This window comes from Arvicanthis niloticus, chromosome X (assembly GCF_011762505.2).
Source record: "Arvicanthis niloticus isolate mArvNil1 chromosome X, mArvNil1.pat.X, whole genome shotgun sequence".
Taxonomy (NCBI): Eukaryota; Metazoa; Chordata; class Mammalia; order Rodentia; family Muridae; genus Arvicanthis; species Arvicanthis niloticus.
Window position 1 is genome coordinate 22,052,124 of NC_047679.1, and position 25,801 is coordinate 22,077,924.

The 25,801-nt window shown below is 40.9% G+C and overlaps 1 long non-coding RNA gene across 1 annotated transcript; it reads right to left on the bottom strand.

The window, feature by feature from the left end:
• Positions 1–2,648: 2,648 nt before the first annotated feature.
• Positions 2,649–25,801, bottom strand: LOC143435491 (uncharacterized). Its single transcript, XR_013105837.1, has 3 exons — positions 25,756–25,801; positions 8,991–9,072; positions 2,649–4,191 (listed from the first exon to the last, which is right to left on the bottom strand). It is a non-coding gene; the product is annotated as an uncharacterized LOC143435491 (long non-coding RNA).

Sequence of the window (25,801 nt, forward strand, 5' to 3'; positions counted from 1 at the left end):
AGACCTATCTTAACTGTGGGAAGAACTACTGCTTGGGCAGGGACCCTGGACTGTAAAATGGAGCATTAAGCAGAATCATATGTGTTTGTGACTCTCTCCTTTCTGGTTATGAATGTGATGGGACCAGTTGATTCAAGTTCCTACCACTTTGGCATCCCTGCCATAATGTACTATTACCTGGAATTGTGAACCTAATAATCCCCTTCTCCCTTAGGTTGCTCCTGTTAAGGTATTTTATCATAACAACAGAAAAGAAACATAGCTACTGTCATAATAGAGGGGATGAGCCACATCTTATATCCTGTCTAGTATCTTTCTTAAAGTGCTATGATCCTAGCCTGAAGCAGTAGATATTAGTGGACCTCGATAATCTTAGCCTGTACTCATTGTCCCCTTTGTTCACTGAATTCTTGATTTTTACCAAGTTGATCTTCCTTTCAGATGACCTCACTGAGACTTAAAAGAAACTGGCATTAATTAATTAATTGTGTGTGCTTTTGTTGTTGAACCCTGTGCTTTCAGAGAGCAGAGGACAACTTGAGTCGGTTCTCCACTTCTATGGTATGGGTCCTGAAGATTGAACTTGTATCATGAGGCTTGCTTACCAATCTTGCTCATCCAGTCTCATAAATCTTGAAGTGCTTGTGGAATCAAGCAAGAAGAAGAACCAGTGGGTGTGAGGTCTGATTTTCAACGTGAAAGCCCAAAGCATTCTTTCATAACTTTTGTGATTGCTGTCTGAATACTTCAGAGAAACTCCCTTTTTTAAAAGCCAAATGTCATTCACAATTGTGTTATTTGATTAAGTTTCAGGACTACTTTGTACAGTGTTGTGGAATTGACTTGTCAAGCCCAAGCCAAGCAAAAATCATTCAATCTCCACCTCCTCTCATATTGCTCTGAAAGAACATGTTTTTAGAACACAGTCATCACCATCCTCCCTTTCCTTCGGCTCTGATGTACTATGGAATATCAGAGAATCAAGCAGCATAGGTATGGGTAAAAGGGTCATAGGGCCAACGAACACATCTAGTTTATGGAACAAAGATTCATCAGTTCATTCAAACCAATGTTTCAATAGTGGAATTAGAAAGAGGCTTTTTAGACCGAAGGAGAGTTAGATGGTAGAATGCCTGCCTAACATGCTAGGGTCCCCGATTTCGACCTCAGTGTTATAAACACATTCCATGGTCAAAAAGAAAGAGACTGTGATGAGACAAGGCAAAACTTCAATCTTGATCAAGAGGCTGTGCTCAGAGGAATGAACACACAGAGACAGGAAGTGCGCTTGGTTTTATTCTAACACAGGTGGTATCTGTGTCATTTCCTCCTTGGCTGAGGTCTGACCTCAGAGTCTTACTTGATTGGCTAGTCTGTAAAGAATGTGTGCAGAGGAAATGAAGGAGGGAGGGGGAGAGGGCTGTTGCTCTAAGGGGAAAAGGGTCACTGCTCCGGGCCACCAAATTCCTGGAATGTAGCTGGGAGCTTTCATATGACCAAAGTATTACTGGATAGGAGGAGGATGAAAACTTTTGCATAAAAGTCATACAAGGCACAGAAGATATATATATATATATATATATATATATATATATATATATATATTCTTGTCTTACAACACAAGTTTTATAGTATTTGATGAGAAAAGCCTCATATCTAGTATTTCTTACACTAGTACCATCAAAACTAAATGAACATACAAATATCAAAAGGAGTGCATGTCCTTGCTAAACTCAGGTAAGATGCTATCAGAAGTCTAAGCTGATTGTACAGAGATTCAATGAGCTCAGAAGAGACGATGATATAGATAGAAGCAGGAGCCTCCTGTTATTTCCGATGGCTGCATTTACACAGTAAGCAAGCAGATAATGCAATTAGTCATGGCATTGATGGGGGTGTCTACGGTATTCCAGACCCCTTGTTGGGTACCAGGTATGTAGCACTTCATGAAACTCCCAAATACGTACAGGGTGGAAAGCTGAGGCTTTAAGTAAAAAAGCTAAAAAGATAGATAATAGAAGTCATCATGAAATGTGATGAAGAGTTTGAAATGGATTGACAATCTAGTCGGCAGAATGCTTCCTTGGCATGTGTGAATCCCTGGGTTTGATCCCTATGGCAGAATCAAACTGATTGTGGTGCTATATCTTTATACTTAGACCTTGGAAACAGGAAAAAGGATTACAAGTTCATGGTTGTCATTGGTTACATATGGAGTTTGAAGCCAGCCTTGGATTCCTGAGACCTGACTATGAATAAACAAGAAAGAAAGAAAGAAAGAAAGAAAGAAAGAAAGAAAGAAAGAAAGAAAGAAAGAAAGAAAGAAAGAAAGATGAGGCCTATAATACAGTAATGGGACTGAGTGAAATAACAAGTTCCAGGACAGCCTGGGCTACATAGGGAAATTATGTCTCAAAAGAAAAACAGAAAAACACAGAAATTAAGAGGGAGTAAGATTTTAAGTAGACATCTCTCCAAAGAAGCTTTTCGAGTAGCTAATACCCACATGAGAAGTTGTTCAACATAATGAGTCATTAGGGAAATGCAAATAAAAACCACACCCATAACAGTAATTCTCATTTAAACAAAGCACAAAAACCAGTGTTGGTGAGGGTATAGACAAACTGCAACTCAAATACAGTTTAATGTTTTGTGTTACTTCCTTTATTATTTTCTGTCTTATTATGTAGCCCAGGATAACCTTGATCTCACTATGTAGTCCAGGCTAGCCTGGAATTCAATGGGAATCTTCTTATCTCAGTCTCTTCTGTGCTTGGAGTAGAGGCATGAACCACATTGTGCTTACTTTTCACACACTGTTGTTGCTAAGAATATAAAACAGTAGAGCCACTTTCTAAAGCTGTTTGCCTGTGACTTAACTCAGTTAATTCTTCTCCTGGGAGTTACACCCAAGAGAAATGGAAACATGCATCTGCACAGAAACATCCGTACAAATGGTCACAGTGATATTATTTGTCATAGCCAAGAAGGGTATTGTAGGGGAAAGGGGCTTATTCTGGCCCACAATTCAAAGGTCCAGTATGTCATGGTGGGAAAGTCAAAGGGAGAGGAATATAAAGCATCTGGTCACATTGCATTCACAATCAGAAAGCAGAGTGATGTGTGCACCCTGCTCAGCTTGCTTTCTTTGTTTATATAATCCAGGATCTTTTGCCTAGGGAATAGACTTGCCTATAGTTAAATTGGGTCTTCCCACATTGATTAATGTACTCAAGATCACAAACACGCCTAGGCACCCATCTCCCAGTGATTCTAGATTCTGTTGGGTTATCAATTAACATTACTCATCACAATGAGGAAACAACCCCCATTAGTAACAGGTGAACAGTAAATAAAATGTGATAGATAATAGAGTGGAGTCATTAATATTCAGCTTTAAAAAGGAAGTACTAATTTCAATTATTACATGGGTTTACTTTGAAAGTGTTAGGCTAAGTGAAAGTAGCCTGTCACAGAAGATCACGAATTGTATGAGTTTCTTTACTAGAAATGTTTAGTGTTAGTTGTTAGAGGTCCAACCACAGTTCAGAACAGACCACTCCACCACTCCAGACCACATGGTTCCAAGGGGGAGGAGGTTTATTCCAAGGGGGAGGAGGTTTATTCAAGAGATAGGGCAAAGGTGGGGAGAAGAAGGTGGAAGGATAAGAGAGAAGTAGAGGCCAGCCATGACCACGTGGAGAGAGAGGAATGGGGGAGGGGACAGAAAGGCAAGAGGGTAAGAGAGTAAGAGGGTAAGAGAGTAAGAGATTAAGAGAGAGAGAGGAGGGGGCAAGCAGCCCTTTTTTATAGTGGATCAGGCCTACCTGGCGGTTGCCAGGTATCTGTGAAGGTGGAGTTTAGATAGAATACTAACATTCCCCCATTTTGGTTTAATTAAAAAGAAAAATTAGAAAGAGGTGACGGTGAAGCAGGAATAGGGTTGTCGTGATATCTGGCTACTTCCTGCTGGCATTGGGGGTGATGTGTCTCTAGGGGGAACACAGAAGAATGGATATGGGGGATATTTGTCCGGTCTTAGGAGAGTTGGCTGTTTCCTGCTGTCCAGGGTCTATGGAGCCATCTGAGGATAGGTCAGAAGGAACAGGTCCAGTAGAAGCAGCTGTGTATGTGACAGGAGATGGAGCATCTGGAGGTTGCTTCTCTGGAGCTGTTCTGGATGTGCCTGGGCTTGACAAGATGTAGGGAATAAGATTAAGTACATTTGGGGGAAAGAAAATTTTTCTAAGTTGTACATTTGAAACCCAGAGGTATCCCACCCTTTGGAATATGTAGTAAGTGGGAACTTTAGGCTGATGTACTTATCTGGATGGCATCTATTTGGTCCGTGAGAGGTAGATCTGAGTGGGTTTCCTGTAGCTTGTAAGTTTACAAAAGAGATAACAGCATGAGTTAATAACATGAGCAGTCTTTAAGATGAACCTTTGTTGGATCGTATAGTGGAATGTTTTATTAGAAGTAGGCAAGTTTATAGGAACTCAGATAATATTAGGACAGTGGCATAGCAAGAAGAGGAAATATGAAGCATTTAATTGATGGCAACTGAGTTTAGGTAATGAGGTAACAGATTACATCTGTGAAAGCTTAGCTGTCAATGTAGTCAGAAGTCTGAAAAGAGTAAACAATAATCTACCAATTATATATTATTTTTAAAAATGACAGAGTCCACTAGCTAACAGTTCCTGTGGTCTCCATAAAGTCAGTTTGGCTTCCAAGCGCAGAAGACGTAGGGCTTTTTCTCTGTGGAATGGATACATGTGACATGAGAAATGACTTACCTTGGTTTAGCCAAGTCATTTGACTCAGAGTATCCAGTTTAGTCCACTGCATTTGTTAGTGACTGTATCATCTCATACAATCCAGGCTGTATCTTCTAGGTGTCCAAGTCTTCTGAAACCATCTTGGGTCAACTGTTACAGGCTTTGGGAATTCTGTCAGCCATACTTAAATATAGTATTAGCAGATTTCTGACAAGATTGAGAGCCATAAGGATTAATTGTAACTGAATAGAATTTAATAGCAGTAGTAAAACTCTATTAAGACAGGATAGGAAAGAGTCTTAAGTAACTTTGTCAGGTTCTGTAGGCAGAGAAAAGTACATTCTTGTATTAGCAAAGAAACATTTGGCTAGGACCAGAATAAGAAAGCTGACAATAGTAGCATATGATCAAATGGCTGGCGGGTCGGGGCCATGAGCCACTGGTGCTGCAGGTCAGGTCCTTTGTGGTGGCAGGGCAAGACTTCCTACTAGCAGCCGGAAGTCACTGCCTGGTGCCTCTGGCAGCTAGAGTCTGCAGTGGGCAAGGAAAAGCAGGCACAAGTCCCCCCATATCACAGCTGTTCTTGTGGCAGAAGGCACTGCTAACACTCACTTTACAGGTCCCAGGCAGGGAGAGAGAGAGAGAGAGAGAGAGAGAGAGAGAGAGAGAGAGAGAGAGAGAGAGACTCACTCGATTGTGCGGGCAGCCAAGCCCTTTGCGTGGGTGGTTGCACACTTGGGAAAACAAATCTCAGAGAGGGTCCCTGGCAGAATGTAAAGGGTAGACCCAGAGCAGAGCTAAGGACCAGAGGGGAAGGGAGCATGCAGGGTTCCGGACCCGCTGCTTTTCAGGCAAACCAGCTGAACTAAATGGTCACAGTCGCCGCAAATGACGGAGGAGGGGAAGAGGCCTACATTAGCAGGTGGAGGACTGACCCCTGGGAGAGACAGACACTCTAGGTACTAGAGCTTGTAGCCAGTGCTCCTGAGAGAGAGAACAGTCTGTCCAGGCCTGGCCTGGGGTACTCATCTGTGAGAAAGAAACTCTCAAGAGGAAAGGGGAAGTGTCTCACCCAAGGGGAGCTCTAGAATGAGGGTCAGGGAAGAAAAGGGTTAGCTCTGAGCTCAAGAAATCTTTCTTGGGACCATGTGGATAGTTACTCTGATCAGTGGTGGGTGGCTAAAAAGTCCTGGGGTGGGGAACAGGCAGAACACATGGAGGGATTAGAGCGAAAGTAGATGAATGATTGGATATAGGGAACCTCTTTCCATTTACCAGACTGCTGTATGTATGTATGTATGTATGAAGACCCTTTAAAATGACTGGGTCTAGTGTGCCATTAGGTGGCCATTTTAAACCATTATCTAGAGGGTACCAAATCCAGACCTTATTGCAGAGATGTATCAATTTGGAAGGCCTCAAATCAGGTGTTAGTTTTAGAGATCTGAAGGTTTTAAAGAGACAACCCAGTGGGGTGTCTGGGGGTGCAGCTGAAGACAATGTAGCACCCATTGGGTGACATGGGGGGCTTATGGAGCTATCATATCAGTGCCCTGATAGAAAGGCTGTAAGAAGTCAGGCAACAGGCTAGATAATCAGGTCGTCATGAGATTACCTAGGGGCCTTTCGAACTCCTGGAGGTCGAGGAAAGCAGTTTAACCTGGTACCAGGATTTCTAGCAGCTGCAAGAGCTCAGAGCGGAGGAGGGAGACTGTAAACTGCTTTTGAGGGGGGAGTCACCCAGTGGCCAATGTCCTAAGTAGTAGTTCAGCTAGGAGGCCAGTCATAGGGACTGGGGCAGACAAATGCCAACACCTCTCAGCCCAGGGAAGGCTGGCCAGGCCTTATCTAGGCGTCTAGGGTCCCTCCCGCCAATTGTAATCTCCTTACCAATCAATATGCCAGTGTGTGTTTGCAGGCTTATGCAGTCTGGTATCAGGAAAATAGAACCTCGAGGTCTGTGTGGGCCTGTCTGGCTACCTAACCCACGTGGCAGAGTACCACGTGGTGGGCCACAGGCGTAGTTGGTCTGCAGCAGCAGTGGAAATTCACACAGTTGGTGTTGGCAGGTAGTAGCGATGGAGTTCACGTGGCATAGAGGCGATGGCGGGCGGTGATGGAGGCGGGCCATGTGGTGTTGGTCCTGCCTGGTTACAGCAGCTAGCGGCTGCAGCAGCCAGCAGCACGGAGGTTCCCCAAGTATTCGAACCCAGCCCATGCACCAGTGTTAGTTGTGAGAAGTCTTACCACAATTCAGAACAGACCACTCCAGACCACACGGTTCCAAGGGGGAGGAGGTTTATTCAGGAGATAGGGCAAATGTGGGGAGAAGAAGGTGGAAGGATAAGAGAGAAGAGAAGTAGAGGCCACGACCACGTGGAGAGAGAGGAAGAGGGGGGAGGGGACAGAGAGGCAAGAGGGTAAGAGAGTAAGAGATTAAGAGAGAGAGAGGAGGGGCAAAGCAGCCCCTTTTATAGTGGATGAAGCCTAGCTGGCGGTTGCCAGGTAACTGTGGGGAGGAGCATACCTGGCTGTTGCCAGGTAACTGTGGAGGTGGAGTTTAGACAGAATACTAACATCTAGAATAGCTGAAACCAGAACCAGAATGTACCTGAGAGATTGCAAGGTACTGAGGGGATAGTGACTATTAACAGGTATAGGTTTCCTTTGGAGTGAAGAAAATGTTTCAAAGCTAGCCGTCATGATGTTTGCATGTGTTAGTCAACATGTTAGCTATATTTATTTATTTATAGATCAGGTTGGCCTCCAATTTACAGGCCTTTCCCTCCCAAGTGCTGGGATTAAAACTGGGTGTCATTGCATCATGAAATATGCACTTTTAAAAGAATTGGAGCTAAACATTGTGATCCAGGTACCTGCTCCCACCACTCAGGAGGCCAAGAAGAAGATCAGGAGGAGTTTAAGGTCAGACTTCGCTATATGGTCAGTTTATGGCTAGGTTTATGGCTAAATCTAAATTTAAAAACCTATATGGTCAGTTTATGGCTATGGTTTATGGTCAGTTTATGGCTATGGTTTATGGCTAAATCTAAATTTAAAAACCAAAAAGGCCCAATAAAAGACATTAATTTAAATATTTGGCTTGATAAGCCCTTAGAAATAGTGATCACAGAGTGATCACGGGACTCTGTTTATTGTCCTGTGTGTTCTTTGACTATCTAGGTTTATTGTCTTGCTTGTTCCTTGACTATTTTCATCTATTGTATTGCTAGTTCCTCAGCCTAGAACTGACTTTAATACTTGCATGTTGTCTAAACGAGAAAAGGAGGAGGAGGGACGGGATAGGAGATTAATGGGCAGGGGGATAGGGAAAAGGGATAACATCTGAAATGTAAATAAATAAAATAGCGAATAAAAAAGGATTAAACTAAAAAATTACTGAAGTTTTATTATCTTGTAGCTTCTTATTGCTTTTTTGTGAATAAAATTAAAGCATCAAAATACTTGTGAATTGGGCTGGAGAGATGGCTCAGTGGTTAAGAGCACTGACTGCTCTTCCAGAGGTCCTGAGTTCAATTCCCAGCAACCACATGGTGGCTCACAACCATCTGTTATGGGATCTAATGCCTCTTCTGATGTATCTGGAGACAGCTACAATGAACGCATATAAATAAAATAAATACATCTTAAAAAAATACTTGTGAGTTAAGAGACTGATAAAATGTATTATCAAAGTAATTTTAATCTTTTACTTTTTAAATCTTGAATGTATTCACTTACTTTTATAGGATGTAAGTTGAGAACCAAAGGGTTTTATTAATCCATTCAATAATGTACTGGCATCATACTCAGATTTGGGTTTAATTGCTGTGGAGGTTTGAATATACTCGGCTCAAGGGGTGGCACTATTAAGAGGTGTAGCCTTGTTGCAGTAGGTGGGGCTTTGTTGGAGGGAGTGTGTCACTGTGGGCATGGTCTTTAAGACCCTCTTCCTAGCTGCCTGGAAGCCAGTATTCTATTGGCCTTCAGGTGAAGATGTAGAACTCTTAGCTCCCCCTACACCATGCTTGCCTGGACAGTGCGGTGTTCCTGCCTTGATGATACTGGACTGAACCTCTGAACCTGTAAGCCAGCATCAATTAAATATCCTTATTATAAGATTTGCTTTGGTCATGGTGTCTGTTCACAGCAGTAAAAGTCTAAGAAAATTGCGTTCACGAGAAGGAATCTGGCTATGGTGATACATACCTATAATCCCAGTACTCAGAAGATTTAAAAGCAAATGACTCAGGAGTTCAAGGGAAGTCAGTAGTCTTGTCTACTTGAGACCCTGTCAAATAAAAAATAAAAAGTTTAAAAGAAAATAAAAGTAGGAGGTTTAAAATTAAATCAGAGTCAATTAATTAAAGCCAATGATACCAATCAGGTCTTGCTTTTACCTTGAGAAATCTGTGACAGTCTTGCACCAAGACGGTTGGCATGTAGTTTGCCGCTGAATGCCTTGTAGGGAAGCTCATGATTTTAATGGGTGCTGACATACAAAGCCTTCTGCAGTTGATTTCTAATCACATCACATTCTGAAGTTCAGTACAGTGGGGAAGGGGCTGGAGAGAGAGCTCAGAAGTTCCAAGTGCTTACTCAGCAGTTCAGAGTGCCTTCTGTTCTTGTAAAGGACCTAGGTTCAGTTTCCAGCTACCACAAAGGTTGTTCCTAAACATCTGTAGCTTCACTTGCAAGAGAATCAGACTTCTGATCTCTGTGTGCACCAGGCACACAAATGCTGCTCAGACATACGCATAGGCAAAACATTCATACAGGTAAACTCAAATAAGTAAATCTTAAAAGAAAGAATTCAGGGTATTCCTACTGCTGCTCCCCTTTTGTAGCTGTCTGGCTTGTTTATATGACCCCTTAGGAGTCGCGTGTACTTTCAAAAGCATTCCACAGTTCATAAGTTCATATATATATATATATTGGAGATGTTACCTCAGTCTACAGAGAACAGGAATTTGTAGAGATCACTATAGAGACAATGGGGGGGGGGGTTGAATACTATATGCCCATCCTTCTCCCCTCATCTTCCACTCTAAATTGGAAGTAAAAATAGGCTTTACCTTTTCTCTTTAGAATGCCACCCCTGGTTGCCTGCCTTCCAGTAAGGATGGGCCCAGTAAATTCTGGCCTCACACTAAATCCCACCTAACTGCCTAGATTTATATAGTTTTTCCATAATGCTTTTTATATTTTTTCAAAGACTTTATGTTTCTAAAAAAAGAGAGAAGATAAATATTTCATGACATTTGAAAATTATTTCGAAGTAAAACGCCAGTGTCCACAAATAAAGTTTTGTTGTAACATAGGCAGACATAATCATATTATATTGCTTGGGGTGGTGTCCCTCAACCCAAAAAGAAAATAGAATTTAGTCTTCAATCCCTTCTTCTTATAGATTCTGGTGGCTACCAATCTGCTGCCAGTTTTTGTGAATTTGTAGATTCTAGAAATGTCATGTACAAGGAATCATGAAATACATGACCTATGATGACGGGCTTCTTTCACAAAGCTTCATGTTTTTAAAATTTACCCATATTATATTGTATATTGGTACTTGTTTCCTATTGATGGCCAAGTAATCTTCTATTGTAAGCACATATATCATATCTATTTATTCACTCATCTGCTGAAGGACTTTTTTTTTTTAACTTTTGGCTATTATAAACAATGTTATTATCGACACATGCTTGCATATCATTGTCTACAATAGCATTGTTCATTTTTAAATAATAAAGAAACTGTGAAAGAATAAACAATTAGTATAAAATCCTATCAGCTAATAAAACATTTTGACTACAGGAGTACATTAAATGCTTTGAAAATGGTTTTTGGATTCTGTATTTTTTTATTTGTTTCTTTTTGTTTAATTTTGAAACAAGGTCTCCTGTAGCCCTGACTGGACTCCAACTTAGTATGTAACCAAGAATGACTTCAACTTTGTTGATTGATTTATTGATTGATTGATTGATTTTTGACTGATTGACTGACTGATTGATTTTTGCGAGAGATAGTCTCTCACTGAAACTTGAGCTTGCTGTTTTGGCTAGATTGACTGGCCAGTGAACTATACTGGCTCTGCCCATCACTTCCTCCCAATTTTCCATTATAACACTGTGTCTGGTTTTTGAAAGGAAATCATGATTCTAACTTTGATCTTTATGCTTATTCAGGAGGTATTTTACCCAGTGAGCCATCTTCCTAGCCTGCAGAATGATAATGTCCTGGGGCAGAACTAGGTAAGCAAGCTTATAATCTCAGTGTCTGGGAGATGGAAAAAAGAAGGATTAAGTTCAAGGTCATCTTCAGTCACAAATGTCTAAAGCTAGCATGAGACACACAAGACCCTGTCTTGAAAACATACACACACACACACACACACACACACACACACACACACACACAAACGCACAAACTTAGCCACTTAGCCAATGAACCATGTCTCTGGCAGGCCAAAGATGAAACACTCTTGCTTTGTAGCTCTGATCTGGCTCATAATGCAGTCCATGAGTGGACTTATACAGGAATGCCTCTACATGTCTGCACATAGATAGTTGGTTTAGCAAGTTCCACATCAGACACTGCAAGACTTTCAAAAAAAAAAAAAAAAACCACCACCAACAACAACAAAAATAGAAACAAAGAAAGGAGGGAGGGAGGGAGGGAAGAAAAGGAAAGGAAAGGAAAGGAAAGGAAAGGAAAGGAAAGAAAAGAAAAGGAAAGAAAGGAAGGGAAAGGGAGAGAACAAAACAAAATAACAACTCCTTAAAACGTATATAGTAAGAATGTATCTCAAAAGAAGCACAGGGCTGGGGAGGATGGTTCAGTGTGTACAAAGTGCTAGCTGCATAAGCCAAAGCACAAACTCAATCCCTAGAATGTACCCAGATAGAAGCCACTAGCGGTAGAGCCCCTCTGTCACCCTAGCATCTCCTAGTAAAATGTATTTGTGTGTGTCTGTGTGTGTGTGTGTGTGTGTGAGTGTGTGTTATATGATGTAAATGTGTGAGAGATGTCATACACAATCCATGGTGAGAGAGGAGATGAGAAGACAACTTTTAGGTAACTCCTCCCACTATGGGTTTTAGGACTCAAACCTAAGTCCCCAGCTGCTTGATTCCACTGAGCCATCACACTGGTCCAATGTTCTGTTTCTCACCATAGCCTTTAAGTGTTCTCTTTCCACTCTTCTTTCTCTACAAAAGCCAGAACAAGCCCATCTGCTCTAGATACCCAACCAGCTTATTTCCTGGCATGGTTCATACCTAAGATTGCTTCACAAAGCCAAATTGTTTATTGCCATTTACAATGTCTCCTTGAAACATGGCATACAATTGCATAATCACGTCACTCTAAGCTGCTTTATTGGAAGGCCTCTGACTAGGACTGTTGAGCTAACCATTTTCCCAGAGGATCCATATCCTGGGAAACTTCTCATAGCCACTTCGAAACAAGGAACAAATCCAGAAGTGGCTAGCTCCTCCACCCAGCTGTTCACATCATTTTTTTTCTAGACTGTTTTAATGAAAGGCAGGCTAGGGAAAGTGCTACACTTGGCTAGATTTATTTTGAAAGACATCACAGTTGGGCGTTTGCTAAAGGTTGGTGGCAAGCCAGAAGATCCAGAAGATCTAAAGTCCCTGATGAGCTTTTTGGCCACACTATGATTTCTTCTTGAATTTAAAGCCTACTCACTCTTATCATAGGCACATTCTGGGGCCTCTGCTCCTTGCTTATACTGAAAAGGGCAGTGTAGGGTTGAGGCTTATCTGTAAGGTGTTCATTTTTCCTTGAGCCCCCATAAAGTTATATCTCCCTAGCAATCAAATTATGATGACATGTTTAGCAGGCTACCACAAAAGCATTCTGTTTTCTTTAAAGCTCATTTCTTGGGGGTGCTGGAGACATGGCTCAATTCTTAAATGGCTTTTCTGGGCACTTCAGAGAGAACACAGACATACATACAGGTAACCACTCATGGATAAAATAAAACTAAACAAAATCTTTAAAAAATATTAGCTAGATCCCGCTAACCCCCTAGAACATAGATTAGTTCTATTGGAAAGGATCTACAATGAAATTTACTAGTTTTCATTAGAATGTAGAAGTGATGTGTTTGCTATCTTTCTTTATTTGGGATGTTTCCTGAGCAATGGCTTTTGTGGGGGTTCTTTAACCTCTTGATGGTACTGTCATCATCTTTAGATTGAATAAGCTCCATCATTGACTATGGAAATGAAATGACTTAAAACTTGGATCATTGTCTAGGAAATAGGAGACATTCAACTGCTAATTCTTTTACTTTATTCTTTTTAAATATGCCAGCTACAAACAAGATGGAAGACAAATTATTATTATTATTATTATTATTATTATTATTACTATTACTATTACTATTAATGAGAGGCCATGCTTTCACCATGTGTGGACGTCAGAGGACAGTTTGGAGGAGCTGGAGCCGATTCTCTTCTTCCAGCAAGTAGGTCCCAGGGATTGAATTTAAGCTTGTGAAGCAAGTGCTTTACCCACAGAATCATCTTGACACCCCGAGAAACAGACGTCTTAGGATATTAATCCCCTGTCTTCCTAGGGATTGCCAGCTCTCTGAAATGAAGCTCAGTTTAAAAAAAAAAAATCCAGCTTCTTTTTCTGTTCATTGGTGTCTATCCGTGACAGATGCCAAAGAGCTCTGGTTATAACAGTAAAGACTACTAGGAATGACAGTGTTCCCAGAGTCTAGGTAAAATATATTGTAGCCTCTTGAATATCCTTGAGTCTCATTCTTCTCCCCTATAAATTATTTACTCTCCCTTTAAATTGCATACATAATTAACTCACATCCATCTATTGCTAACTTATTTTAGTAGATGCAATTACCTGTCTTACAAAGAGTGGAGAGGGCAGTGCCTTTTTCCTTATTAAAATTATTTTGTGTCTCATCATTTTCCTTATCATTGTTCCACTAGACCAGGTCAGAGGAACGTTACAGGAAAATATGTCTTCCAAACCATGTTAAGGTTTGGGGACATAACTCATTTGGCTGGGTGCTTGTCTTGCATTCATGAAGCTCTAAGCTCAATGCACAGCACTATATAAGTTGGATGTGACGACATGAGCCTGTAATGGCAGCATTCAGTGCATGGAGACTGGAGGGCCCGCAGTTCAAAGCCAGCTCTGGCTACATTCTAAATTCAAAGTCATCATGGGCTTTATGAGTCTATTCTTCAAAACATGTCTAAAAGTCTTTAAAGAAGAGGATATCACATTTACTTATCACCATGGTTGCTCAGGTGGTATAGTCTTGTGCCTATCCACATTTCATTTGCAGCTTAGATTCTAAAACTTTTTCCGGCTTAACCTCTTCGCCTTGGAGCCTGAAAGCAAATTGACTAATGGGGAACGTTTACCATCAGAGGATTTGGTTTCTGAAACTTGAAAAGAAGGATGGTGGTGTTTTTCTTATTATCACTTAGCTCCGTATTTTGATGCTATATTTTGTCCCCTTGAAGATTTCATTGCGCCTCAATAAACCAGAAATTTTACTGCTATGTTCTACACTCCACAAATCCCAGGTGTCTTAGTTACTTTCCTATTGCTATGAAAAGACAGGCAGAGAGAGAGAGAGAGAGAGAGAGAGAGAGAGAGACAGAGAGAGACAGAGAGAGACAGAGAGAGATAGAGAGACAGAAAGACACAGAGAAAGACACAGAGAGAAAGATACAGAGACAGAGACAGGGAGAGACAGACACAGAGAAAGACAGAGAGAGAGAGAGAGACAGAGAGAGACAGAGAGAGACAGAGAGAGACAGAGAGAACCACCTGCCTCCTCTTCCTCATTATCTTCCTCCTCCACCTTCTCCTTCCTCCATCTCTTAAGACAGAATTTCGTGCTGCAGCCCTGGGTGGCCTGGACCTTGCAGTGATCTTCCTGCTTCAGATTCTTGAGTACTGGAATTATAAGTATGCACCACTATGTCTGACTTCAAGGACATTTCATTTAGATCACATTTAGATAGGATGTTCTATCCTCCGCAGAGATTTTCTGTATTAAAAAATTCATAATTTAATGTAACTTGGAATTGTGTTTTCCAGAGATTTCCACTAATGTTTTTAAAGGCAAAAATGAGAAGGCCTGAGTCCCTGACAGAATTCAGGCAATACGGAAAGCCATACAAGATGCATGGTATTCACAGCCAGATAAAACAGAACCCAAGCCATGGGCTACCCTTTCCTCTGCTCTGGAAGCTTAATAGCTGAGGAAAATGAGCGCTTCATTCTAGAACATTCAGACTGAGCTCCATTGTGAAGGCTAACCTAGTACCTGTCCTTCCACGTGATTTTAAGAGCCCTGCAGTATTCATTCATCTGTAATTCTATGTTTACTTGTCACTTCCAACATTCAACATTCCTCTCTCCTTTAGCTTGTGTCTATGTGTTTATGCTGCTTTGCATCTCTGGCTGGCCTAGAACGTACTACATAGTCCAGGCTGTCCCCTGTTTCAAGAGTCCTAGGTTTCCAAGTATGTGCCATCATTTCTGCCTTATCCTTGACTATTCTTAAAGAGTCCTTTAATTTTAAGTAGTAGGTAGTTGATACCTATTCTTATTTCCATAAAACTGAGTTTCACAGTATTTGTCCTGTTGATTTTTTAATTGTATTATTATATGTATTAGCACTTTGCTTGCATATATGTCTATGCTCCACATGTAAGTCTGTGAACCACGTGCACACCTGATACACAAGAAGGACAGAGACGACATAAGATCACCTGGAGCTGGAACTACATACAATTGTGAGCTACCCACCATGTATGTGCTAGGAATTGAATGTGGCCCTTCTGGAAGAGAAGCCAGTATTCTTAACCATTGAACCATCTCCCCAGCCCAATATATGGAGAAGGAGGTAATGTTTTCGTCATTTAATTATTTTCTTTTCAGACTAGGTCTTTTGTAGGCCAGGCTGGGCTTGAATTCACTTTGTAGCTGAGGACAAGGTTCCTGATCCTCCTGCCTCCACTTCCCACATGCTGCTAGGATTACATGTAAGCACTGTCATACTCAGTTTATTCTGTTGATTTTTGGAGCCAAATAATTGTTTTGACGAGAGCTGTTCTGGGCACTGCAGGATGTTGGCAGCATCCTTACACTTCTAGATAAGAACAACACACTGAAAAATATTGAAAATGCCTCCAGACATTGTGAACTATCTCTTAAGCCTCAGCATTCACTTTTATAGAGCAATATGGGTGGCTCCCAGTTTATGAAGGATAATTCCTTTACATAGTCAATTTAGCAGATGCTATCCTGCAAAAAAAATTTATAGATAGGTTCATGTGTAGCCTAGGCTGCCCTCAAACTTTGGCTCCTCTTGCCATCTCCCAAGTGCTAAATTTATAGGGGTGCACCACCAGGTCCTTAAAATTTTTAATTTGAATGTCTTCCCAGGTCAGTGATATATGTATGAACTTCTAGTGTGAGGCTATACATTAGAAACAACGACTACCACCCAGTGCGTTGTGTTGCTAAACCCAGCAGCTGCTATGCTATGCGTATGTAATGTGTCTGGTTGTTTGAGACAGCATTTCACTCTGTAACTTTAGCTGAGCTCAAATTCTGTAGACCACACTGGCCTTGAACTTTCACTCCACCTTCTACATCTGTTCAAATGCTGAGATTTCGGACAGGATCCTCTGTGTTCAGTTGCTGTAATTCATTTTTTCTACTTTGTGTGTGTGTGTGCGCGCGCGTGCGTGTGTGTGTGTGTGTGTGTGTGTGTGTGTGTGTGTGTGTGTGTGTGTCTGTATTATGTTTGGATTATTTACTTTTAACAAAAAATTTTTATATGATAACATAATTACAACAGATCTCCTTTGCCTTTCCTGTCTCCAAACCCTCTCATATACCTCTTCCCTGCTCTCCCTCAAATTCATGGACTCTGTCTTCACTAATTGTTATTGCATACATATACTGATTTGCATATACTCATATATTCCTAAATATATCCTGATCAGTACTTATAATATTACTTGTATATATGTTTTCAGGGCTCACTCCTTGGCACTACACAAGCAATTGCTTTGCCATTCCCTAAGGAAGACAAAGTGGTGCTATGAATTTGCTTCACCCAGAGAGTGGCACAATTAGAAGGTGTGGCCTTCTTGGAGTAGGTGTGGACTTGTTGGAGGAAGTATAAGCAACATTCCTCCATGGCCTCTCCATCACCTCCTGCCTCCAGGTTCCTGCCCTGCTTGAGTTCCTGTCCTGACTTCCTTTGGTGATATATAGCAATGGGAAGATATAAGCTGAAAAAAAAAAAACCTTTCTTCCCCGCCTCGATTTTTTGGTCTTGATGTTTCATTGCAATAGAAACCCCAAGCCAGCCCTCCTCTCCTGTCCCCAGTTTTACTTAGTAATGTTTAGTTCTTTGTGTAGGGCTTAGGCTTTGTGGGCTTTTCCCTATGCAGTTTGGTATGGTCATTTGGTATCATTCTTGTTCATTCAGCTCATGCTTAGGTAGTTATATTGGTGAGACTTTATGAATGTTGCTTTTGATGTTACTAGGAGACACAATCTTGCACAAACTCCCTGACCCTCTGGCTCTTACAGTCTTTCTGCCCCATTTGCTGTGATGTTATCCATGCAGGAGTGTTGTTGTAAATGCATTTATTGCAACTGAACTCCATGACTCTGCATTATGATTGTGGTTTTCTGCTGTTTCAAAGTGAAGCTTCCTTGAAAAGGGACTAATGTCATAGTTATCTGTGGGTATAAGGACAAATGATTTTTGTCCTTATATGCACAGATAACTATGACATTCATCCTAACAAATAGAGTTTTGTTAGGGATTTGAGACAGGGTGATATGTAGCCAGAAAGACATGGAACTTTCGATCCTCCTTCTTCCATCTCTCAAGCACTAGGCTTATAGCTTTGTACCACCACATTGGCTTTTATGCAGTGTGCCGCGCCAACCCTGACCAGCAGGAATTAAGACACGGAACAACCGGTTCCTTCTCACAGCAGTTTACTCAGGATGCTTAGCAGTTGGTAGTCAAGATGGCGAGCCCGCGATCCCTTCCCTGGCGCAGCTTATAAACCCTGCCAGGAGCCCACGAACTCATGCCACATGCACCATACAACTGAGGTCACTAAACAGCAAAACAAGCTATGTGGGATAAACAATATATTTATCTGAGTGTGCTCCAGCTGTTATAGGCTTTTGAAAACCAAGTCTTTCATCAGGGTATATGGTTCCAGATGGCTGCAAAGTTGATCTAGCCGCTTTCTGCTAAAGTCGGCTCCCAACAATGCAGTGCTAGAGGTTGAGCCTAGGGCTTCAAGGAACCTGAGAAAACTCTTTCCCAAATGAGCTACATCCTCAGACCAACTACTAATGCTTTAAATTTGGCATAAACCTGGGTTCAATGGCTTTATTCACATAGTCCTTACTCTTACGCATAGTCCCCAAATACCAAGCATTAAAATATCTGGAAGTTTACATAATTGTGGCTGCTCTGCTTTTTCTATTTTAGAAGGTGGCACCAGTATTTCACCAAGGCAGATACCACATTCTGCTTTAAGTCTGTATCTTTAAAATCTCATTGAAATAAATTAAGTTTCTTTTCTTTTTCTTTTTTTAGTATGTCTAGGAAGTCAGTTTACTCATGGTTACTCTAAATAATGTGGAATGAATTACTTCAATTTGCAATCCAATCTAAAACTGAGCACAACTAACTGTTGTACTCAATGGTAACTCCAACATGGCAGGGAGGTGGGGAGGCTAGAGAATTACTGTAAATTTGAGGCCTGTCTTGAGTATAGAGAAGGGAAGGAAGGAAGACGAAGAGGAGAAGGAGACAGGGTAAGAGAAGGAAGAGGAGAAACGGGGCCAGGGAGAGGGAAGGAGAGAAACCATGTATGGTGGTACTTAGATGTAATTCTGTAGTTACAGCACCCAGGAGGTAGAGACAGGAGAATCAAGAGTAAAGGTTGACCCTCCACTACACAATGAGTTTGAGGCCAGACGGGTACACAAGGGACCCTGTTGCAAAACAAAAGAAATCTAATTTACTAGTTACTACCTGAATGATCTTAAGGGACTTGCTTAAATTCTCCATATCTTCCCAGTGAATAATAGCCCAATTAATCTAAATCATAGCTTAGAAAAATAATAATTCCCCATGCCCAAAAGAATTGTTTGGAAAGATGATATCTCACTCAACATTTACTTTAATTTTCTAAAATTCTGTGTGCATGAGTTCGCACCTACCAACAAAATAGTTGGTAGGTGTAGTACACACACATGTGCTTGGTGTCTGAGGAAGCCAGGAGATGATGTTGGATACTTCGGAACTGGAGATTTTAGAAGGGGAATCAATCCTGAGTCCTCTGCAAGAGCAACAAGTACCCTTTACTGTTGAAGCATCTTAGAATGGTTCCCTGCACAGAGCAAACAGAGATAAGACCTTTGGCTCAAGGCTGTGAAGTATGGGGATTTTCAAGAGGTCTCCAAATGTAAGAATATTTATTTAGAAATACTTCGAAGCCTTAGAATTCTCCTTCCAAAGGGATCAGACTAGATCCCATGGAAATGTGCAAAACACCTCCATATCTCTATCCCAGCAGGTAAATTGTATGCATATAATTGACACTGTAAGTCTCTGCTCTTAAGACTTGAGCAGGTATAGGGGTAAACAACTGTAAATGTCCGTACTCAAGAGGTGGAGATAGGTGAATCAGAATTTCAAGGCCAGCCTAGCCTGCATTAGTGTGAGGCTAACTTGAGGCCCCATCTCAAAAGTCTAAAACTATTAAGAACAAATAAATAAAATAAGACTCAATCTCCAATAAATGTAATTCGTGCTTATAATACCAGCACTTGGTAGGCGGAGCTGAAACAGAAGGAATGTAAGTTCAAGACTAGCTTGAACTGCGTAACAAAATCCTGTCTCAAACAGAAAATAGTCTCAGGCCAATGAGATGCCTCAGAAGGGAAGGGTGTTTGTCACTAAGCCTGGAAACCTCAGTTGTATTCTAGAATCCATTTGATGGAAGAAGACCTTGGCGATCTCAAGTTGTCCTCTGACCATCGCATGCTCTCCCTGGTGTATGCACACGCTCTCCTTCCTCTTGAAGTAAACACGTAATTGGCACACTTAAAGCTCTTAGCTTTCCTTTAGTTTCGATTTCTTCTATTTTTGTTTTTCAGTCCTGGAAATGGAATCTAGGACCTCTTGCTTGGCAGACAAGTTCCCCTCCATCACTGAACTCTTCACCCCTAGCTCTCAACTCTATTTTAGAAGAAATACAATGATGAAAATAAATTCTCACCCATGATTCTATAGGTAACAAATGGAACTTATAGAACTCATTGGGACTCTCTCTTTCTCCCCGCCCCGCCCTCCCCCCACACAGATGTGAAAGTAGAACCAGGTGTAGTCAGGAATAGGAAAGAGATTAAGGGGAGTGGCAAAGGGATAAATATAATCAACATATGGGCATACATGAAAATACCATAATAACAATTATTATTATATATAATTAATATATTTTCATAAAACACTTAGAATTAAAAAAAGAAATAGAATGAATCTGAGAAGATAAAACGTTATCAGTCATGGTGCCTATTGTTTTAGTGAATGGTTGACATTCAACGAGGGGAAACAAGGTCTGGCTGTCGTTCTCCACAGCACAGGCTGGTTTATGTGCACTGAGATATTGAGTCTGTAGTCAATAAGGAACTATTTATTTGTTTGTTTTCCTTCTCTTTTTGTGTTTTCTTATCTTGTCGTACTTTTGTTGTGAGTTCAGGATGTTTTGAGACTGTTATCTGTTATAATGGTTTCCTCTGTTGACATGCCTCAATACTGTATTTTATTTCTATTACTTTCTCCAGCTAGCATTCAACATCATGGGCCTCACTATGATATTTTCACACTCAGTACTATGTTTTAAGTGCTAGCTTAAAGAAAGAACTTTAGGACAAAAATTCTACTTTTCTTTCTTAGGAAATCTGTCATCTCTGGTTGAAAATGTTTGATTTCAGATGGTACGTCATGTATTCCAAGCCGGTCTCAAACTCACCTCACAGTTGAAGATGACCTTGAACTTTTGATTCTCATGATAACTCCATCTCCAGTGTGCAGAAGCTAAAGCATACACTACGCTTTCTGGTTTGTGCAGTACTAGGGATTGAAACTGGGGCTTTGGGCATGGTAGGCGAGACCCCTATCAACTGAGCTATATAGATAGCCTCAGCCATTTGTGAGAGTGTGAATTCTCTTTGTTTTAGTTTCTTCATCTAAGCTAAGGCTGATGTTCGTACTCTCATCTAAGAGTTGTAGCGACATTGAGGAAAGTTTGGCAGAAATTAGCAGAGCAAGACTAGACACAGAGTTACTACTGACATTAGCCATTATCCTTCATGAGATCTCCAAACCATGGTGTAGGAAACATTTTTTTTCAAGCAATTCCATGTTCATAATTGCTTTTAATTTAATTTGTTTGTTTTGAGATGTGTTCTCAAGTAACCCCAGCTGTGTTTTAACTTTTTTTGTGACTCAGGCTGGCCTTGAATTCCTTATTGCTCTGCCTCTGCTCCCTTCCTGTAAGGATGGCAGGTGTGAGACATCGCACCTGAGTGTTGCTATCTTATTCTCAATGAGAGCACTGTCCAAAAAGCAAGAGAGGTGATGGCAGTGGACTTGAACATGATATCTCTGGAAGTTTGTGCCTTCCTGAAATTCATGTGTTGAAATACATGTGATGATACTGCAGATGGGAGCTTCCTGGAGACATTAGATAATGTAGCCCTCCTGAAAGTACTCTTAGAAAGGAAACAGTACCCCTTTTCCACTCCTTCCTTATGAGTTAGTATAAGAAATCAGTACCCTGCGCACTGGAAGCCTCCAGAACTGTGACAAATTGTTCACATTGCTTGGTCTGGGGCATTTTTGTTGCAGCAGCTCAAATTGACCAAGATAGCAAATTTAGCCCTGCATTAGAGACAAGAAGATGAACATTTCGCTCATGGACACCAAAGAATTACCACTGGCAATTGTGTACTTGGATTTCTAGGAGCCCAAGTCTAGCAGACTTTCTTAAACTAATGCCTCTCAAAAAACAAGCAATACTCAGGTAACCTGTGAATCGTGTTAAAATTTAGATTCTAGGGATAGAAAGATGGCTTAGCAATTAAGTGTATTTATTTCTCTTCTGTAGGACCCAAGTCCAGTTAGTAGCACCTACACTGCCAGGATGCTCACAACTGTCTGCAACTCCATTTTCAGGGAATCCAGTATATTCATCATTTTTGTTTGCATGCATATATACACACAGATGCATACATACACTTAAATAAAATTAAATAAATCTTTAAAATATTTTAGATTCTGGTCTAGCAGATATAGATTGTAGAACACAAAATATTGTATATTTGTTCATTTATTACATTTTAAAAGTATGTGTGTGGCCGGGAGGTGGTGGTGCACACCTTTAATCCCAGCACTTGGGAGGCAGAGGCAGGCGGATTTCTGAGTTCGAGGCCAGCCTGGTCTACAGAGTGAGTTCTAGGACAGCCAGGGCTACACAGAGAAACCCTGTCTCGAAAAACCAAAAAAATAAAAATAAAAATAAAGTGTGTGTGTGTGTATAAATTTTTCTGTTATAACTACTTGACTGTACTCTAGGCATCCAAACACATCCACCAACAATATGGAAACACAGGTCATGGTCCAAATAAAGTTTGTTTGCTGGCACTGAAATTTGAATTTCAATATGTTTTCAAATCCCATAAACTAGTATTTTTGCTTTGATTTTTTTAAATTATTTCCAAGGTCAAATCCATTTTCTGCTTGTAGGCTGTAAAAAAGCAGGAGCAGGCTCATCTGTGCTTTTAAGTAATGTGGACGGAACTGAGGACATTTTCATGAATCCTACCTAAGGCTGGCCACCAGACAGACAACAGACTTTCGGTTTTCTTATCTTTATGGGGACAGCTTTAAAGGAAAACAAAGCTGTGTGACCAGGAATGTTCTAGGTGTCTGACAAATGTTTTCTCAGGCTCACCTTCAGTGAAGGATACAGTCTCACTTCCTAAGGCTATTTAGCCTGTGAATGCAAAATTATCAACTTCCTGTGTCAAATTTATGTAGCTAAGTTTACCTATATGCTTGAATTCCTTTAGTGGCCCCTCAGCTTCTATTTAGTCAGTCTTCAAGGACTGACTATCTTCGTATCAAGACTTTGGAAATGTAAGAAGCAATATTTTTGAAAACACTACATTGTGATTATTTTCACCGAAACCTCTTAAGCCATGCACATTTTATTTCTTCCTTTTCTTCTTCCCCCTCCTCCATCTCCACCTCCTTTTCTTCCTCCTCCTTGACTTCCCCTCTTCCTCTTTTTCTCCTCCTCTTCCTCCTTCTTCCCTTCCTCCTCTTCTGCTTTCATTCCTTCTCCTCCAATTCCTACCCCCTTTCTTCTTTTCCTCCTTTCTCTTTATACTCCTGAGTCAGAGTCTCACTATGTAGCTCAGCCTGGCTTCAAATTCATGAATGATCCTCTGCCCTCAGATTCCTGAGTGGCTGGGACTGTGGGCATGAGCACCTTTCTTGTCACATTAGGCCCTAATTCCCTTTGACTGTAACCACATGCAAATTCTTTGATCTCATAGCCTTAGCTGTAGGAAATTTCCTCCAAAATCACAGAATTAATTTTCTCCAAAGACTCCATTCAGATATATATATATATATATATATATATATATATATATATATACATATATATATATATCTTTCATTATTAGCACAAACTTAAGACAAGTCACATGGCCTTTGGCCTTGGATTCCTTTTAAGTTTACAAACTATTATCTAACTATTGATCTGATAGGTCACATATGCAGAAGAAGTCTATTAATCGGAAGATTTTTTGACTCCATAAATTACTTCTGCCCAAGAGTATATTTAGGGGAAGGTTAGTAAAAACCCATCTGAATTGCAATCACTGAAACAGCCTTTATAGTCCATAAGGATAACATTGTTTTTGAACCCCCCACAGTCCTTTACTCCTTTACGAGATGGGTTTAGGCAATGGAATAACCAAAGGCTGCAGAAGGCTTACAGACGTGACCACATTCTTGTCCATATACCTGAAGGCAGACAGGAACCTCAGCTGGCTCCTCTCTAGGTAACTGACTGTGTTCTATTGTGCCTTTCACAGGAACACTGTATCATTAAAGCTTTGTCCAAGAGGAGGAAGTGGGGGAGAGCCAAGGCAGCAGCTGTAGCCTAGCTAAAGGCTCAATCCACACAGGCTCTCAGATCTCTGACATCTGTGCTTCCTCTGCCTTGACCTTTCCTTGGCCCTACCCTAGCCAGGGGATATTGCTCTCAAGAATGCAAGCTTATGACACAACAGGATCAAGGCCATCTCTGGGTGGCCTAACAATAAAAGCATAGCATCCTGGGGGAAATTAAGAAAGAAAAATGGCAAAAAGAATCTTCAGTGAGAAAATAAGCAATGTCATGAGGCCAAGCTATCCAACCGCTGCTTGAGGCCAATTCAGAGAATAGAAATTTATTTATTTACTTATTTAGTTAGTTAGTTAGTTTATTTACTTATTTTTAGCCAGTCTCACTATGTGGCCCTGGTTGCCCTGGAACTCGCTGTATAGAGAGGCTGGTCTCGGACTTTTAGAGGTCTATCTGTCTCTGCCTTCTGAGTTCTGGATTAAACGCATGCATCACCACACATGGTCAGAAATTTATCCAAACATTTAAAATTACATTTATTTGTTTCTCTCTCTTTCCTTCTCTCTCTCTCTTCCTCCCTCCTTTTTTCCCTCTCCCTTTCCCTCTCCTCTCCTTCTCCATCCCCCCTCTGTGTGTGTGTGTGTGTGTGTGTGTGTGTGTGTGTGTCTGTGTGTCTGTGTGTGTGTGTGTGTGTTTAAGTTAGAGGACAGCTTATGTTAGTCAGTCCTCTCCTTACACCATGTAGTCCCCTAGGATCAAACTCAGATTGCTGAGTTTGACAGCAAGCACCTTTACATGCTGATCCATCTTGCCTGCTTGTGGTGGTTTTGAGACAGGGCTTCACTATATAGCCCTGGATAGTCTGGGATTGTATAGACTCACCTGGCCTTGAATTTACAGACTCTCAAGTTTTAGGGTTATAGGAGTGTATACAAGCACACCCAACTTGAAATTTAATTTTACAGATTTTAGTTATTTGTTTTATTTATAGATAAGTGTATTCTATTCCTACGTGCACAGTGGCCTTACAGGAGCCAGAAGATGGCATCAGTTCCCCTGAGACAGGAGTCACAGGGAGTTGTGAGCTGTCCTCTTTGAGTACTGGGAACTGAACTCTGTTCCTCTCAAAGAGCAGCAAGTGCTCTTAGCAGCTGACTCATCTGTCCGGCCTCTATAAAGTTAACTTTATAACTATACGTGTAAACCAGAGAATATTGATTCTCTAGCCTGAGTCTCTCAAGCAGGGAGGGAAGGATTATCAGAAGGTCTGCTCATCCTAGGCTAAAATAGAGAATTCAAAGCCAGTCTGGGATGCTAGAGCAACCAAAACAGCAACCAACCAACTAACCAGCCTGTTCCTTGTCTCTTCTATCAGGTTGTATAAAAGAGGTATGATGACTATCACAATGGATACATCTTTACCTGTTTGAGTGATGAGTGCTTTGAAGAAAAGTGATTGAATTTATCTTAAATTATAGACCTTTCATTATTTGTGGGATTTTCTTTTTGGTTGTTTTTGCTATTTTTGTTGTTGTTTTGCTTTGTTTTTGGCTTTGGCTTTGGTCATAAGCAGTTGTAACTGGGAACTCTAACACTGTGGTTTAGCCTTTTAAATATCTACTCGTGGCAGATAGAAAATGGAGAAATACCCTACGCACTCTCAGTTACATTTCTTGAGGAAGGAAGAGACACAAGCATGCAAATACACTTACTTTCTGTTTAGCTCAGGCTGAGTTTGTGCTGTAGTGTTTATTTCAC